Raw genomic sequence first — 15,446 nt, forward strand, 5'->3', positions numbered from 1 at the left:
TGAAAAGGTGTGAAATATTTGAAAAGCTTCAAAAAGTGTCAAAAATATGAGGAGCATGAAACGGTTTGAAAAAAAGGAGGAGCATGAAGCGGTTTTGAACACATGAAGAGCCTGAAAAGAAGTGAAAAATATGAAGAGCTTCGAAAGGTGTGAAATATATGACAAGCTTCAAAAGGTGTCAAAAATATGAGGAGCATGAAATGGTCAGAAAAATAGGAAGAGCATGAATTGGTGTTGAAAAGTATGAAGAGCCTGAAAAGTTGTGAAAAATATGAAGAGCTTCAAAAGGTGTGAACTATATGAAGAGCTTCAAAAGGTGTCAAAAATATGAGGAGCATGAAACGGTCTGAAAAATAGGAGGAGCATGAAGTGGTGTTGAAAAACATGAAGAGCCTGAAAAGGTGTGAAAAACATGAAGAGCCTGAAAAGGCGTGAAATATATGAAGAGCTTCAAAAGGTGTCAAAAATATGAGGAGCATGAAACGGTATGAATAATAGGAGGAGCATGAAACGGTGTTCAAAATCATGAAGAGCCTGAAAAGGTGTGAAAAATATGAGGAGCTTCATAAGATGTCAGAAATATGAGGAGCATGAAACGGTCTGAAAAATAGGAGGAGCATGAAGCGGTGTTGAAAAACATGAAGAGCCTGAAAAGGTGTGAAAAATATGAAGAGCTTCAAAAGCTGTCAAAAATAGGAGAAGCTTGAAACGGTCTGAAAAGTAAGAGGAACATGAAACGGTGTGAAAAATAAGGAAGAGTTTCAAAAGGTGTCAAAAATATGAGGAGCATGAAACGGTCTGAAAAATAGGAGGAGAATGAAATGGTGTTGAAAAACATGAAGAGCATGAAAAGGTTTGAAAAATATGAAGGGCTTAAAAGGTTTCAAAATTATGACGAGCATGAAAGGGCCTGTAAAATGAGGAGCATGAAACGGTCTGAAAAATAGGAGGAGCATGAAACGGTGTTGAAAAACATGAAGAGCCTGAAAAAGTGTGAAAAATATTAAGAGCTTCAAATGGTGTCAAAAATATGAGAAGTGTGTAACGCTCTGAAAAATAGGAGAATCATGAAACCGTCTGAAAAATATGAGGAGCATGAAACGGCCTGAAAAATAGGACGAGGATGAAACGGACTGAAAAATAGGAGGAGCATGAAACGGTGTTGAAAAACATGAAGAGCACAAGAAGGAGTGAAAAATATGAAGAGTTTCAAAAGGTGTCAAATATATGAGGAGCATGAAACTGTTTGAAAAATAGGAGGAGCAAGAAACAGTGTTAAAAAACATGAAGAGCATGAAAAACTGAAAAATATGAATAGCTTAAAAAGGTCTCAAAAATATGGCAAGCATGAAACGTACTGGAAAATAGGAGGAGCATGAAGCGGTGTTGAAAAACATGAAGAGCATGAAAAGGTGTGAAGTATATTAAGAGCTTCAAAAGGTGTCAAAAATATGAGGAACATGAAACGGTCTGAAAAATATGAGGAGCATGAAACGGTCTGAAAAATAGGAGGAGAAAGAAACGGTGTTGAAAAACATGAAGAGCATGAAAAGGTTTGAAAAATATGAAGGGCTTAAAAGGTTTCAAAATTATGACGAGCATGAAAGGGCCTGTAAAAATGAGGAGCATGAAACGGTCTGAAAAATAGGAGGAGCATGAAACGGTGTTGAAAAACATGAAGAGCCTGAAAAAGTGTGAAAAATATTAAGAGCTTCAAATGGTGTCAAAAATATGAGAAGTGTGTAACGCTCTGAAAAATAGGAGAATCATGAAACCGTCTGAAAAATATGAGGAGCATGAAACGGCCTGTAAAATAGGACGAGGATGAAACGGACTGAAAAATAGGAGGAGCATGAAACGGTGTTGAAAAACATGAAGAGCACAAGAAGGAGTGAAAAATATGAAGAGTTTCAAAAGGTGTCAAATATATGAGGAGCATGAAACTGTTTGAAAAATAGGAGGAGCAAGAAACAGTGTTAAAAAACATGAAGAGCATGAAAAACTGAAAAATATGAATAGCTTAAAAAGGTCTCAAAAATATGGCAAGCATGAAACGTACTGGAAAATAGGAGGAGCATGAAGCGGTGTTGAAAAACATGAAGAGCATGAAAAGGTGTGAAGTATATTAAGAGCTTCAAAAGGTGTCAAAAATATGAGGAACATGAAACGGTCTGAAAAATATGAGGAGCATGAAACGGTCTGAAAAATATGAGGAGCATGAAACGGTCTGAAATATATGAGGAGCTTGAAACGGTCTGAAAAATATAAGGAGCATGAAACGGTTTGAAAAATAGGAGGAGCATGAAACGGTGTTGAAAAACATGAAGAGCCTGAAAAGGTGTCAAAAATATGAAGAGCTTCAATAGGGATCAAAAATATGAGGAGCATGAAACGGTCTGAAAAAGAGGATGAGCATGAAGCGATGTTGAAAAACTTGAAGAGCCTGAAAAGGTGTGAAAAATATGAAGAGCTTCAATAGGGATCAAAAATATGAGGAGCATGAAACGGTCGGAAATATATGAGGAGCATGAAACGGTCTGAAAAATATGAGGAGAATGAAACCGTCTGAAAAATAGGAGGAGCATCAAGCGGTGTTGAAAAGCATGAAGAGCATGAAAAGGTGTGAAAAATATGAAGAGCTTCAAAAGGTGTCAAATGTATGAGAAGCATGAAACAGTCTGAAAAATAGGAGGAGCATGAAACGGTGTTGAAAAACATGAAGCGCTAGAAAGGTATGAAAAATATGAAGAATTTCAAAAGGTGTCAAAAATAGGAGTAGCATGAAACAATGTTCAAAAACGTGAAGACCCTGAAAAGGGGTGAAAAATATGAAGAGCTTCAAAAGGTGTCAAAAATATGAGGAGCATGAAACGGTCTGAAAAACAGGAGGAGCATGAAGCGGTGTTAAAAAACATGAAGAGCCTGAAAAGATGTGAAAAGTAAGAAGAGCTTCAAAAAGTTTCAAAAATATGATGAGCATGAAACGGTCTGAAAAATAGGAGGAGAATGAAACGGTGTTGAAAATTATGAAGAGCCTGAAAAGGTGTGAAAAATATGAAGAGCTTCAAAAGTAGTCAAATATATGAAGAGCATGAAATGTTCTGAAAAATAGGAGGAGCATGAAACGGTGTTGAAAATTATGAAAGCCTGAAAATGTGCGAAAAATATGAAGAGCTTCAAAAGTAGTCAAATATATGAAGAGCATGAAATGTTCTGAAAAATAGGAGGAGCATGAAGTGGTATTGAAAAACATGAAGAGCCTTAAAAATGTGTGAAAAATATGAAGAGCTTCAAAAGGTGTCAAATATATGAGGAACATGAAACGGTTTGAAAAATAGGAGGAGCATGAAGCGGTGGTCAAAAACATGAGGAGCCTGAAAAGGTGTGAAAAATATGAAGAGCTTCAAAAGGTGTCAAAAATATGAGGAGCATGAAACGGTCTGAAAAATAGGAGGAGCATGAAGCGATGTCCAGGAACATGAAGAGCCTGAAAAGGTGTGAAAAATAACAAGAGCTTCAATGGTGTGAAAAATATGAGGAGCATGAAACGGTCTGAAAAATAGGAGGAGGATGAAGCGGTGTTCAAAAACATGAAGAGCCTGAAAATGTGTAAAAAACATGTAGAGCTTCAAAATGGGTCAAAAATATGAGGAGCAGGAAACGGTATGAAAAATAGGAGGAGCATGAATCGGTGTTGAAAAACACGCCTGAAAAGGTGTGAAAAATATGAAGAGCTTCAAAAGGTGTGAAAAATATGAGGAGCATGAAACGGTCCTAAAAATAGGAGGAGCATGAAGCGGTGTTGAAAAACATGAAGAGCCTGAAAAAGTGTGAAAATCATGAAGAGCCGGAAAGGTGTGAAAAATATGAAGAGCTTCAAAAGATGTCAAAAATATGAAGAGCATGAAACGGTCTGAAAAATAGGGGGAGCATGAAGTGCCTGAAAAGGTGTGAAATATTTGAAAAGCTTCAAAAAGTGTCAAAAATATGAGGAGCATGAAACGGTTTGAAAAAAAGGAGGAGCATGAAGCGGTTTTGAACACATGAAGAGCCTGAAAAGAAGTGAAAAATATGAAGAGCTTCGAAAGGTGTGAAATATATGACAAGCTTCAAAAGGTGTCAAAAATATGAGGAGCATGAAATGGTCAGAAAAATAGGAAGAGCATGAATTGGTGTTGAAAAGTATGAAGAGCCTGAAAAGTTGTGAAAAATATGAAGAGCTTCAAAAGGTGTGAACTATATGAAGAGCTTCAAAAGGTGTCAAAAATATGAGGAGCATGAAACGGTCTGAAAAATAGGAGGAGCATGAAGTGGTGTTGAAAAACATGAAGAGCCTGAAAAGGTGTGAAAAACATGAAGAGCCTGAAAAGGCGTGAAATATATGAAGAGCTTCAAAAGGTGTCAAAAATATGAGGAGCATGAAACGGTATGAATAATAGGAGGAGCATGAAACGGTGTTCAAAATCATGAAGAGCCTGAAAAGGTGTGAAAAATATGAGGAGCTTCATAAGATGTCAGAAATATGAGGAGCATGAAACGGTCTGAAAAATAGGAGGAGCATGAAGCGGTGTTCAAAAACATGAAGAGTCTGAAAAGGTGTGAGAAATGTGAAGACCATAAAATCGATCTGAAAAATAGGTGGAGCATCAAGCGGTTTTCAAAAACATGAAGAGCCTGAAAAGGTGTGAAAAATATGAAGAGCTTCAAAGGTTGTGAAAAATATGAAGAGCTTCAAAAGTGTCAAAAATATGAGGAGCATGAAACGGTCTGAAAAATAGGAGGCACATGAAGTGGTGTTCAAAATCATGAAGAGCTCGAAAAGGTGTGTAAAATATGAAGAGCTTCAAAATGTGTCAAAAATATGAGGACTATGAAACGGTCTGAAAAATAGGAGGAGCATGAAGCGGTGTTCAAAAAAATGAAGAGCCTGAAAAGATGTGAAAAATATGAAGAGCTTCAAAACGTGTCAAAAATATGAGGAGTGTGAACTGTGTTGAAAAACATGACAACCATGAAAAGGTGTGAAAAGTAAGAAGATCTTCAAAAGGAGTCAAAATTTGAGAACCATGAAATGGTCTGAAAAATATGAGGAGCATTAAACGGTGTTGAAAAAACATGAAGAGCATGAAAAGGTGTGAAAAATATGAAGAGCTTCAAAAGCTGTCAAAAATAGGAGAAGAATGAAAAGGTCTGAAAAGTAAGAGGAACATGAAACTGTGTGAAAAAACATGAAGAGCTTCAAAAGGTGTCAAAAAAATGAGGAGCCTGAAACGGTCTGAAAAATATGAGAAGCAAACAACGGTCTGAAAAATATGAGGAGCATGAAACTCTCTGAAAAATAGGAGGAGCATGAAAATGTGTTGAAAAACATGAAGAGCATGAAAAGGTGTGAACCGTATGAAAAGCTTCAAAAAGGGTCAAAAATATGAGGAGCATGAAACGGTCTGAAAAATATGAGGAGCATTAAACGGTCTGAAAATTAGGAGGAGCATGAAGCGGTGTTGAAAATCATGAAGAGCATGAAAAGGTGTTGAATAACATGAAGAGCATGAAAAGGTGTGAAAAATATTAAGATCTTCAAAAGCTGTCAAAAACATGAGGAGCATGAAACGGTCTGAAAAATAGGAGGAGCATGAAGCGGTGTTGAAAAACATGAAGAGCCTGAAAAGGTGTGAAAAATATGAAGAGCTTCAAAAGCTGTCAAAAATAGGAGAAGCTTGAAACGGTCTGAAAAGTAAGAGGAACATGAAACGGTGTGAAAAATAAGGAAGAGTTTCAAAAGGTGTCAAAAATATGAGGAGCATGAAACGGTCTGAAAAATAGGAGGAGAATGAAATGGTGTTGAAAAACATGAAGAGCATGAAAAGGTTTGAAAAATATGAAGGGCTTAAAAGGTTTCAAAATTATGACGAGCATGAAAGGGCCTGTAAAAATGAGGAGCATGAAACGGTCTGAAAAATAGGAGGAGCATGAAACGGTGTTGAAAAACATGAAGAGCCTGAAAAAGTGTGAAAAATATTAAGAGCTTCAAATGGTGTCAAAAATATGAGAAGTGTGTAACGCTCTGAAAAATAGGAGAATCATGAAACCGTCTGAAAAATATGAGGAGCATGAAACGGCCTGTAAAATAGGACGAGGATGAAACGGACTGAAAAATAGGAGGAGCATGAAACGGTGTTGAAAAACATGAAGAGCACAAGAAGGAGTGAAAAATATGAAGAGTTTCAAAAGGTGTCAAATATATGAGGAGCATGAAACTGTTTGAAAAATAGGAGGAGCAAGAAACAGTGTTAAAAAACATGAAGAGCATGAAAAACTGAAAAATATGAATAGCTTAAAAAGGTCTCAAAAATATGGCAAGCATGAAACGTACTGGAAAATAGGAGGAGCATGAAGCGGTGTTGAAAAACATGAAGAGCATGAAAAGGTGTGAAGTATATTAAGAGCTTCAAAAGGTGTCAAAAATATGAGGAACATGAAACGGTCTGAAAAATATGAGGAGCATGAAACGGTCTGAAAAATAGGAGGAGAAAGAAACGGTGTTGAAAAACATGAAGAGCATGAAAAGGTTTGAAAAATATGAAGGGCTTAAAAGGTTTCAAAATTATGACGAGCATGAAAGGGCCTGTAAAAATGAGGAGCATGAAACGGTCTGAAAAATAGGAGGAGCATGAAACGGTGTTGAAAAACATGAAGAGCCTGAAAAAGTGTGAAAAATATTAAGAGCTTCAAATGGTGTCAAAAATATGAGAAGTGTGTAACGCTCTGAAAAATAGGAGAATCATGAAACCGTCTGAAAAATATGAGGAGCATGAAACGGCCTGTAAAATAGGACGAGGATGAAACGGACTGAAAAATAGGAGGAGCATGAAACGGTGTTGAAAAACATGAAGAGCACAAGAAGGAGTGAAAAATATGAAGAGTTTCAAAAGGTGTCAAATATATGAGGAGCATGAAACTGTTTGAAAAATAGGAGGAGCAAGAAACAGTGTTAAAAAACATGAAGAGCATGAAAAACTGAAAAATATGAATAGCTTAAAAAGGCCTCAAAAATATGGCAAGCATGAAACGTACTGGAAAATAGGAGGAGCATGAAGCGGTGTTGAAAAACATGAAGAGCATGAAAAGGTGTGAAGTATATTAAGAGCTTCAAAAGGTGTCAAAAATATGAGGAACATGAAACGGTCTGAAAAATATGAGGAGCATGAAACGGTCTGAAAAATATGAGGAGCATGAAACGGTCTGAAATATATGAGGAGCTTGAAACGGTCTGAAAAATATAAGGAGCATGAAACGGTTTGAAAAATAGGAGGAGCATGAAACGGTGTTGAAAAACATGAAGAGCCTGAAAAGGTGTCAAAAATATGAAGAGCTTCAAAAGGTGTCAAAAATATGAGGAGCATGAAACGGTCTGAAAAAGAGGATGAGCATGAAGCGATGTTGAAAAACTTGAAGAGCCTGAAAAGGTGTGAAAAATATGAAGAGCTTCAATAGGGATCAAAAATATGAGGAGCATGAAACGGTCGGAAATATATGAGGAGCATGAAACGGTCTGAAAAATATGAGGAGAATGAAACCGTCTGAAAAATAGGAGGAGCATCAAGCGGTGTTGAAAAGCATGAAGAGCATGAAAAGGTGTTGAATAACATGAAGAGCATGAAAAGGTTTGAAAAATATGAAGAGCTTCAAAAGGTTCAAAAATATGAGGAGCATGAAACGGTCTGAAAAATAGGAGGAGCATCAAACCGTGTAGAAAAACATGAAGAGCATGAAAAGGTGTGAAAAATATGAAGAGCTTCAAAAGGTGTCAAAAATATGAGGAGCATGAAACGGTCTGAAAAATATGAGGAGAATGAAACCGTCTGAAAAATAGGAGGAGCATCAAGCGGTGTTGAAAAGCATGAAGAGCATGAAAAGGTGTTGAATAACATGAAGAGCATGAAAAGGTTTGAAAAATATGAAGAGCTTCAAAAGGTTCAAAAATATGAGGAGCATGAAACGGTCTGAAAAATAGGAGGAGCATCAAACCGTGTAGAAAAACATGAAGAGCATGAAAAGGTGTGAAAAATATGAAGAGCTTCAAAAGGTGTCAAAAATATGAGGAGCATGAAACGGTCTGAAAAATATGAGGAGAATGAAACCGTCTGAAAAATAGGAGGAGCATCAAGCGGTGTTGAAAAGCATGAAGAGCATGAAAAGGTGTGAAAAATATGAAGAGCTTCAAAAGGTGTCAAAAATATGAGGAGCATGAAACGGTCTGAAAAATATGAGGAGCATGAAACATCTGAAAAATAGGAGGAGCATGAAGCGGTGTTGAAAAGCATGAAGAGCATGAAAAGGTGTGAAAAGTATGAAGAGCTTCAAAAGGTGTCAAAATTATGAGGAGCATGAAACGGTCTGAAAAACAGGAGGAGCATGAAGCGGTGTTAAAAAACATGAAGAGCCTGAAAAGATGTGAAAAGTATGAACAGCTTCAAAAGGTTTCAAATATATGATGAGCATGAAACGGTCTGAAAAATAGGAGGAGCATGAAACGGTGTTGAAAATTATGAAGAGCCTGAAAAGGTGTGAAAAATATGAAGAGCTTCAAAAGGTGTCAAAAATATGAGGAGCATGAAACGGTCTGAAAAGTAGGAGGAGGATGAAGCGATGTCCAGGAATATGAAGAGTCTGAAAAGGTGTGAAAAATAACAAGAGCTTCAAATGGTGTGAAAAATATGAGGAGCATGAAAAGGTCTGAAAAATAGGAGGAGGATGAAGCGGTGTTCAAAAACATGAAGAGCCTGAAAAGGTGTAAAAAACATGTAGAGCTTCAAAATGGGTCAAAAATATGAGGAGCATGAAACGGTCTGAAAAATAGGAGGAGCATGAATCGGTGTTGAAAAACATGCCTGAAAAGGTGTGAAAAATATGAAGAGCTTCAAAACGTGTGAAAAATATGAAGAGCTTCAAAAGGTGTCTAAAATATGAGGAGCACGAAACTGTCTGAAATATAGGAGGAGCATGAAGCGATGTTCAGAAACATGAAGAGCCTGCAAAGGTGTGAAATATATAAAGAGCTTCAAAAGGTGTGAAAAATATGAGGAGCATGAAACGGTCTGAAAAATAGGAGGAGCATGAAGCGGTGTTGAAAACATGAAGAGCCTGAAAAGGTGGGAAAAATATGAAAAGCTTCAAAAGGTGTGAAAAACAGGCAGAGCATGAACCGGTGTTCACAAAATTGAAGGGACTGAAAAGTTGTGAAAAATATGAAGAGCTTCAAAAGGTGTCAAAAATATGAGGAACATGACACGGTCTGAAATATAGGAGGAGCATGAAGCAATGTTCAAAAACATGAGGAGCCTGAAAAAGTGTGAAAAATATGAAGAGCTTCAAAGGTGTGAAAATATGAAGAGCTTCAAAAGGTGTCAAAAGTATGAGAAGCATGAAACAGTCTGAAAAATAGGAGGAGCATGAAACGGTGTTGAAAAACATGAAGCGCTAGAAAAGTATGAAAAATATGAAGAATTTCAAAAGGTGTCAAAAATAGGAGTAGCATGAAACAATGTTCAAAAACGTGAAGACCCTGAAAAGGGGTGAAAAATATGAAGAGCTTCAAAAGGTGTCAAAAATATGAGGAGCATGAAACGGTCTGAAAAACAGGAGGAGCATGAAGCGGTGTTAAAAAACATGAAGAGCCTGAAAAGATGTGAAAAGTAAGAAGAGCTTCAAAAAGTTTCAAAAATATGATGAGCATGAAACGGTCTGAAAAATAGGAGGAGAATGAAACGGTGTTGAAAATTATGAAGAGCCTGAAAAGGTGTGAAAAATATGAAGAGCTTCAAAAGTAGTCAAATATATGAAGAGCATGAAATGTTCTGAAAAATAGGAGGAGCATGAAACGGTGTTGAAAATTATGAAAGCCTGAAAATGTGCGAAAAATATGAAGAGCTTCAAAAGTAGTCAAATATATGAAGAGCATGAAATGTTCTGAAAAATAGGAGGAGCATGAAGTGGTATTGAAAAACATGAAGAGCCTTAAAAATGTGTGAAAAATATGAAGAGCTTCAAAAGGTGTCAAATATATGAGGAACATGAAACGGTTTGAAAAATAGGAGGAGCATGAAGCGGTGGTCAAAAACATGAGGAGCCTGAAAAGGTGTGAAAAATATGAAGAGCTTCAAAAGGTGTCAAAAATATGAGGAGCATGAAACGGTCTGAAAAATAGGAGGAGCATGAAGCGATGTCCAGGAACATGAAGAGCCTGAAAAGGTGTGAAAAATAACAAGAGCTTCAATGGTGTGAAAAATATGAGGAGCATGAAACGGTCTGAAAAATAGGAGGAGGATGAAGCGGTGTTCAAAAACATGAAGAGCCTGAAAATGTGTAAAAATCATGTAGAGCTTCAAAATGGGTCAAAAATATGAGGAGCAGGAAACGGTATGAAAAATAGGAGGAGCATGAATCGGTGTTGAAAAACACGCCTGAAAAGGTGTGAAAAATATGAAGAGCTTCAAAAAGTGTGAAAAATATGAGGAGCATGAAACGGTCCTAAAAATAGGAGGAGCATGAAGCGGTGTTGAAAAACATGAAGAGCCTGAAAAAGTGTGAAAATCATGAAGAGCCGGAAAGGTGTGAAAAATATGAAGAGCTTCAAAAGATGTCAAAAATATGAAGAGCATGAAACGGTCTGAAAAATAGGGGGAGCATGAAGTGCCTGAAAAGGTGTGAAATATATGAAAAGCTTCAAAAAGTGTCAAAAATATGAGGAGCATGAAACGGTTTGAAAAAAAGGAGGAGCATGAAGTGGTTTTGAACACATGAAGAGCCTGAAAAGAAGTGAAAAATATGAAGAGCTTCGAAAGGTGTGAAATATATGACAAGCTTCAAAAGGTGTCAAAAATATGAGGAGCATGAAACGGTCAGAAAAATAGGAAGAGCATGAATTGGTGTTGAAAAGTATGAAGAGCCTGAAAAGTTGTGAAAAATATGAAGAGCTTCAAAAGGTGTGAATTATATGAAGAGCTTCAAAAGGTGTCAAAAATATGAGGAGCATGAAACGGTCTGAAAAATAGGAGGAGCATGAAGTGGTGTTGAAAAACATGAAGAGCCTGAAAAGGTGTGAAAAACATGAAGAGCCTGAAAAGGCGTGAAATATATGAAGAGCTTCAAAAGGTGTCAAAAATATGAGGAGCATGAAACGGTATGAATAATAGGAGGAGCATGAAACGGTGTTCAAAATCATGAAGAGCCTGAAAAGGTGTGAAAAATATGAGGAGCTTCATAAGATGTCAGAAATATGAGGAGCATGAAACGGTCTGAAAAATAGGAGAAGCTTGAAACGTTCTAAAAAATTGGAGGAGCATAAAACGGTGTTAAAAATCATGAAGAGCCTGAAAAGGTGTGAAAAATATGAGGAGCTTCAAAAGGTGTCAAAAATATGAGGATCATCAAACGGTCTGAAAAATAGGAGAATCGTGAAGTGGAGTTCAAAAACATTTAGAGCCAGAAAAGGTCTGAAAATTATGAAGAGCTTCAAAAGGTGTCAAAAATATGGGGAGCATGAAAAGGTCTGAAAAATACGAGGAGCATGAAGTGGTGTTCAAAAACATGAAGAGCCTGAAAAGGTGTGAAAACTATGAAGAGCGTCAAAAGGTGTCAAAATATGAGGAGCATTCAACGGTCTGAAAAATAGGAGGAGCATGAAACGGTCTGAAAAATAGGTGGAGCATGAAATGATCTGAAAAATAGGAGCAAAATGAAACGGTGTTGAAAAACCTGAAGAGCCTGAAAAGGTGTGAAAAATATGAAGAGCTTCAAAAGATTTCAAAAATATGAGGAACATGAAACGGTCTGAAAAAAAGGAGGAGCATGAAGCGGTGTTGAAAAACATGAAGAGGCTGAAAAGGTGTGAAAAATATGAAGAGCTGACAAAGGTGTCAAAAATATGAGGAGCATGAAACGGTCTGAAATATAGAAGGATCATGAAGCGGTGTTTAAAATCATGAAGAGACTGAAAAGGTGTGAAAAATATGAAGAGCTTAAAAAGGTTTCCAAAATATGAGGAGCATGAAACGGTCTGAAAAATACGAGGAGCATGAATTGGTGTTCAAAAACATGAAGAGGCTGAAAAGGTGTGAAAAATATGAAGAGCTGACAAAGGTGTCAAAAATATGAGGAACATGAAACGGTCTGAAATATAGAAGGATCATGAAGCGGTGTTTAAAATCATGAAGAGACTGAAAAGGTGTGAAAAATATGAAGAGCTTCAAAAGGTTTCAAAAATATCAGGAGCATGAAACGGTCTGAAAAATAGAAGAAGCATGAAGTGGTGTCGAAAAACATGAAGAGCTTAAAAGGTGTCAAAAACATGAGGAGCATGAAACGTTCTGAAAAATAGGAGGAGCATAAAACGGTGTTCAAAATCATGAAGAGCTTGAAAAGGTGTTAAAAATATGAAGAGCCTCAAAACGTGTCAAATATATGAGGAGAATGAAACGGTCTGAAAAATAGAGGAGCATGAAACGGTGTTGAAAAACATGAAGAGCCTGAAAAGGTGTGAAAAATATGAAGAGCTTCAAAAGGTGTCATAAATGAGATGATCATGAAATGGTCTGAAAAATAGGAGGAGCATGAAGTGGTGTTGAAAAACATGAAGAGCCTGAAAAGCTGTGAAAAATATGAAGAGCTTCAAAATGTTTCAAATATATGAGGAGCATGAAACGGTCTGAAAAATAAGAGGAGCATGAAACGGTGCTGAAAAATATGAAGAGCCTGAAAAGGCATGAAAACTAGGAAGAGCTTCAAAAGGTGTCAAAAATATGAGGAGCATGAAACGGTCTGAAAAATAGAAGAATGAAGTCGTGTGGACAAACCTGAAGAGCTTAAAAGGTGTCAAAAACATGAGGAGCATGAAACTTTCTGAAAAATAGGAGGAGCATGAAACGGTGTTGAAAAACATGAAGAGCCTGAAAACGTGTGAAAAATATGAAGAGATTCAAATGGTGTGAAAAATATCAAGAGCTTCAAACGGTGTCAAAAATGAGATGAGCATGAAACGGTCTGAAAAATAGGAGGAGAAAGAAGTGTTATTGAAAAACATGAAGAGAATGAAAAGGTGTGAAAAATATGAAGAACTTCAAAAGGTGTCAAAAGTATGAGGAGCATGAAACGGTCGCCAAAATAGTAGGAGCATGAAACGTTGTTCAAATACATGAAGAGCCTGAAAAGGTGTGAAAAATATGAAGAGCTTCAAAAGGTGTGAAATACATGAGGAGGATGAAACGGTCTGAAAAATAGGAGGAGCATGAAGCGGTGTTCAAAAACTTGAAAACACTGAAAATGTGTGAAATATATGAAGAGCTTCAAAAGGTGTGAAAAATATGAGGAGCATGAAGCGGTGTTCAAAAACATGAAGAGCTTGAAAAGGTGTAAAATATATGAAGAGCTTCAAAAGGTGTCAAAAATATGAGGAGCATGAAACGGTCTGAAAAATAGGAGGAGCATGAACCGGTGTTCAAAGACATAAAGAGCGTGAAAAGGTGTGAAAAATATGAAGAGCTTCAAAAGGTGTCAAAAATATGAGGAGCATGAAACGGTCTGAAAAATAGGAGGAGCATGAAAAGGTGTTCAAAAACATGCAGAGCCTGAAAAGGTGTGAAATATATGAAGAGATTCAAAAGGTGTCAAAACTATGAGGAGCATGAACCGGTCTTCAAAAACATGAAGAGCCTGAAGAGGTGTGAAGAAAAGAAGAGCTTCAAAAGTTGTGAAAAATATGAAGAGCTTCAAAAGGTGTCAAAAATATGAGCAGCATGAAACGGTCTGAAAAATAGGAGGAGCATGAAAAGGTGTTGAAAAACATGATGAGCTTGAAAAGGTGTGAAATATATATAGAGCTTCAAAAGGTGCGAAAAATATGAGGAGCATGAAACGGTCTCTATAGGAGGACAATGAACCTCTCTATAGGAGGAGCATGAACGGTGTTGAAACATGAAGAGAATGAAAATGTGTCAAAAATATGAAGAGCTTCAAATGGTGAAAAAATATGAGGAGCATGAAATAGTCTGAAAAATAGGAGGAGCATGAAGTGGTTTTCAAAAACATGAATAGACCGATAAGGTGTGTGAAATAAGAAGAGCTTCAAAAGGTGTCAAATATATGAGTAGCATGAAACGGTCTGAAAAATAGGAGGCACATGAAGTGTTGTTCAAAATCATGAAGAGCTCGAAAAGGTGTTTAAAATATGAAGAGCTTCAAAACGTGTCAAAAATATGAGGAGTGTGAACTGTGTTGAAAAACATGACAACCATGAAAAGGTGTGAAAAGTAAGAAGATCTTCAAAAGGAGTCAAAATTTGAGAACCATGAAATGGTCTGAAAAATATGAGGAGCATTAAACGGTGTTGAAAAAACATGAAGAGCATGAAAAGGTGTGAAAAATATGAAGAGCGTCAAAAGCTGTCAAAAATAGGAGAAGCATGAAAAGGTCTGAAAAGTAAGAGGAACATGAAACTGTGTGAAAAAACATGAAGAGCTTCAAAAGGTGTCAAAAAAATGAGGAGCCTGAAACGGTCTGAAAAATATGAGAAGCAAACAACGGTCTGAAAAATATGAGGAGCATGAAACTCTCTGAAAAATAGGAGGAGCATGAAAATGTGTTGAAAAACATGAAGAGCATGAAAAGGTGTGAACCGTATGAAAAGCTTCAAAAAGGGTCAAAAATATGAGGAGCATGAAACGGTCTGAAAAATATGAGGAGCATTAAACGGTCTGAAAATTAGGAGGAGCATGAAGCGGTGTTGAAAATCATGAAGAGCATGAAAAGGTGTTGAATAACATGAAGAGCATGAAAAGGTGTGAAAAATATTAAGATCTTCAAAAGCTGTCAAAAACATGAGGAGCATGAAACGGTCTGAAAAATAGGAGGAGCATGAAGCGGTGTTGAAAAACATGAAGAGCCTGAAAAGGTGTGAAAAATATGAAGAGCTTCAAAAGCTGTCAAAAATAGGAGAAGCTTGAAACGGTCTGAAAATTAAGAGGAACATGAAACAGTGTGAAAAATAATGAAGAGTTTCAAAAGGTGTCAAAAATATGAGGAGCATGAAACGGTCTGAAAAATAGGAGGAGAAAGAAACGGTGTTGAAAAACATGAAGAGCATGAAAAGGTTTGAAAAATATGAAGGGCTTAAAAGGTTTCAAAATTATGACGAGCATGAAAGGGCCTGTAAAAATGAGGAGCATGAAACGGTCTGAAAAATAGGAGGAGCATGAAACGGTGTTGAAAAACATGAAGAGCCTGAAAAAGTGTGAAAAATATTAAGAGCTTCAAATGGTGTCAAAAATATGAGAAGTGTGTAACGCTCTGAAAAATAGGAGAATCATGAAACCGTCTGAAAAATATGAGGAGCATGAAACGGCCTGAAAAATAGGACGAGGATGAAACGGACTGAAAAATAGGAGGAGCAT

This window comes from Dama dama, chromosome 2 (assembly GCF_033118175.1).
Source record: "Dama dama isolate Ldn47 chromosome 2, ASM3311817v1, whole genome shotgun sequence".
NCBI lineage: Eukaryota > Metazoa > Chordata > Mammalia > Artiodactyla > Cervidae > Dama > Dama dama.